Consider the following 4,051-nt stretch of genomic DNA (forward strand, 5'->3'; position numbering starts at 1 on the left):
GGACATGCGTCCATCAGGAGCCGGTAATAAACCTCCGGCGGCTGCTAAAGTGCCTCACGGGTCCCACTTTGAATTCTCCGAGGGCCACCGCCGCCGCTGGAGGGAAACACAGCGCCGGAAAATATAGTCGAGGGTCGACTGATGTGACGCTGCATATGATTGTGCTCCGTCACAGGTCAAAGCAAATTCTTGGAAAAAGTGAGTCGAGGACAAAGTGCCAGTTTGATTTCAAATGATATTGATAAAAGCAGTTATTCTATTCCATTCAGCTTGAAGGAATGAAGTCGGTGTTTGTAATAACTTGAACCTTGTTCGAGTCTGGGGGTGTTTTCACCTTTTGACATCTCAGTAAATTCACATGCTATGTTTTTTTTGGTGTGTGTGTGTATATTTCTCCTCATTTTTTATTGGCAGGAGTCGGAGGTCAGAAGCCAACAGGTCACGTTTACCCCGTTTCCTCTCTTCATCTTTTCATAAAAGTGAGCACGGGTGTCGAAGTTAGCCAACTGCTGAGCTCTCCTCATTAATCACACCGAAAGGAGGGAAACCAGGGGGAGCTGTCCTACATCCCCGACACACACTTAAAATAACTGGGACCATCATAAATAACAGCACAAAGCCTTTTTTTTCTTTTCCTTTTTTAAAAAAAAGGGCTGATGATCAACACTTCCCTGAGCTCCGGGCAGCGAAGGCTGAGGAGGGGAGGGGGAGCAGTGATTGTTTTATCCCGCCTGTATGTTAATGGCCTGCAGGCGATGCAGTGTCATTCAGGCCCTAATCGGACTTTGCTACGTGGTGACAGACGAGTATGGAGGGCAAATATTAGGCCAGCTGTTGGCGTTCGGAGCATCCTGCCAAACCACTGAAACCAGATCCGGAGCCGGTTTGTTTTTTTTGTTCAACGTCGATCTGAAACGCCGCTCCTCAAACAGCCTCGTTTAATGTCACCGGTTCCCTTCCTAAAAATCCAGCATATATCCTGCATGACTAATCAATGGAGCAGTGTTACATAATGTGCACAGCGGTGTTGCTTTCTCTTTTTTTTGTTTCCATTTTACCAGCTCCTGATTTGGTGATCTTTGAAGAACCGTGCTGATGAAATCCTAAAAATACAAGCTGAAATATTAAAAATATTCCACGTGGCCTCGTCTCTCCCGGCAAACAAACGTGAAGCACGAGACGGGAAACGTCACTTTATTCTCTCGCAGTGCAAAATTGTTTTAAAACTCACCAGGTCACTGGTGTTTTACACGGGAAGGGGACGTTCGTCGTTTCCACGCCGTTTAATGTCATTGCAAATGTCATGTTGATCCGTGTGCTTCCTGCTGGCTCGTCAAATATTTAGTCTCTTTTAGGACACAGACCTTCAAAGTGTAACCAGAGAAATTCAAACATCTCGAAAAAGTGAATTGCTTTAAGTTGTGAATGGCGCCTATTAACCACTTACTTGTAATATATGAAGAATTAAAACCAACAAAAGATTGAAACGTTTCACTTCAGGTGTATTAAAGTTAAATAATGGTTAACGTGAACTTCATGGTACTCTTGAGATTTCTCAGGTTTAACTGTATTCTTAAAAAGCATAATTTGTGCGTTTTATGTCGCTGAGGCCGAGATTCTTTTTCTGCTGCATCACGACCTGAAGAACTCAATCAATCATGGACTCGGTTTAAGTAAATGCAACAAAGAGAGGAGATAGAAAAGATATGCATTTGAGAAATGATGGACTCCGGAGAGACAAACCAGCAGTGCTGAAATAGTATTTTTATTAAATACTTTCAAGATCCAAGTTTGAAGAATAACAAAGCTATGATGAAGACCAACTAACACTCAGACAAACACTTGATAGTCGTCAATTCATGGTTGTATTTCATTGTACATTATGATCATGCAAAAAAACTCCAGCATCCATGTGAAGGCTGGGGGAGAAAGCGCAGCCCAATAATATATCATTACAACGCAGGGAAAACGCTAACATCGAGGGCCTCATACCAAGCTACGGCTCCTGAATCCTTTTTTTTTTTTTTTTTCTGTAAATGTTTTTTTTTTTGGTATTTTTTTTAAATTCTCCAAAGTTTTGTTGTTTTTTATTTTTTTTCTCCACGTTTTTCATGTCACCTATTCAACATTCTGGATGGAGGCGATTCATATTTCAAAAGATGCAAATATCATATATTAACACTAGCTCCATCCTTATTCAGGTAGGTACATGGTAGAAATGCGTAACTGAAACATGCATATAACTAGTCTCCCGCTCTGGTTGGGCCCGCGACGGCCGTGGAAGACCTGCAGACACCCACTCTCTTCTCTCACAACTCAACTGAGCAGGCACCATTTAAAAACCACCCAGGGTAGATTACGTCAACAAATCCTTGCAGTTTGGGTCAAAATGTTGAAATTTCGTGTTGTCTTTTAACTCCTCCCTCTTTTCCCTTTGTTTTGTTTTTGTTTTTCTTCTTGTCCTGTGTGTGAGGGAGAGTGCAGAACTCCAGCTTGGCAGATCGGCAAATTTACCAAACGACAAAGTTAAACAGCAACGGCGACGACGAAAAACTCAAAACCAGTAACACGGGAACGGAGAAACGACGGAGACAAGAGAGAGAGAGAGATACAAATAAACATCTCAAGCAGGGACGAGGGGGGGAAAGAAGAGGAGGAAGAGGAGGCTTTACGATACGACTGTTGGGATGGATGGAGACGATCAAGCGGCACGTCGAAGGTGCAGATATGTTACAGGTGGGCGATATGAAAAGACGGCTCACAGCATTGTGGGATCAGGAGTTAAGGACACTATCATGGAGGTCTTCAGAGGTTTTAGTGGGGGGGGTGAAACTACTCTCAGGCCGTTTTTAATTCTTTTTTTTTTTCTTGTATTCTTGTCTTCACAAACAGTCGTACGGCCATGGGACTGGAGCTGGTCGCCCACATGAGCGATGAAGCTACTAATGTGGTGAGGAAGTATTTTAAAAGGTGGACCACTGAGGAAAATGTGTGTGTGTGTGTGTGTGTGTGTGTGTGTGTGTGTGTGTGTGTGTGTGTGTGTGTGTGTGTGTGTGTGTGTGTGTGTGTGTGTGTGGGGGGGGGGGGGTGTCACAGAGGTCATGGGGTGGTCCCCACTCCGGGATGCACAGGATGAGTGTCTCTTTAGATACATGTACATATATTACACTTTTCTACATATATCTATACATACACTGTCTTTACACAGTGATTATAAACAAACCAGGCCCTTAACAGGAAGCAGAGAGAACGGGAGGGAGGAAAGGCTCAAAGAGAAAGAAGGGCGGAGAAGAAAAATGGGAGGGAGGTGGTGGTGGTGGTGGTGGTGGGGTGTTGACGAGGAAGAGGCGGCGGGCAATCATGCAAAACGCAGATGCCAAACCCGGCCCGCGCTCCCCCCCCCACTGACTGCATACAGACACAACACCATGTGATAGCACACACAGGTTAGCTTCAGATTTGCACAATAAAATCCCTCTTATTAAAAACGCAGTTGCTTAAAAAAAAAAAAAAAGAAAAAAAAATGGAGCCTCAAATGACGATCAGTCGGACAAAAAAGGAAAAAAATAAGAAGAAAGAAAGCAGAAAAAAAAGGCTCCGGGTATTCACAGGAACGCATCGGGATCAGAACACTAAAAACACAACGGAGACATGTAACCTGGGGTCGGACCCCCCACCCCCACCCCGCCCAACCCCGCCCACGACAACGACAACGGCTTCCGATCAGTCGGAAAATAAACAGAAACAACAAAAAAAAAAAACAACAGAAAAAAACAAAAACAAGCACACAAACAGAAACACAAACACGTAAAAAGCCTAAAGTTCTACACTTTGGTGCTTCATGTTTTTTTTTTTTTTTTGATATCAAGTTTCTCTCGTCATCAAGTTCTCTGACTGAGACGACTTGATTGCTTTTCCCTCTTGAATTCAGTTTTAGGGGGGAAAAAAACCCAGAAATCTTTCCCTACAGCTCAGCGTCTCAACGCCCCGGGTAGCGAGCGCTAACACTTCCTCCCCGGGAATCCCTAAACGTGTCCGAACACCTCAGCTG

Source organism: Blennius ocellaris (genome assembly GCF_963422515.1).
Source record: "Blennius ocellaris genome assembly, chromosome: 21".
Taxonomy (NCBI): domain Eukaryota; kingdom Metazoa; phylum Chordata; class Actinopteri; order Blenniiformes; family Blenniidae; genus Blennius; species Blennius ocellaris.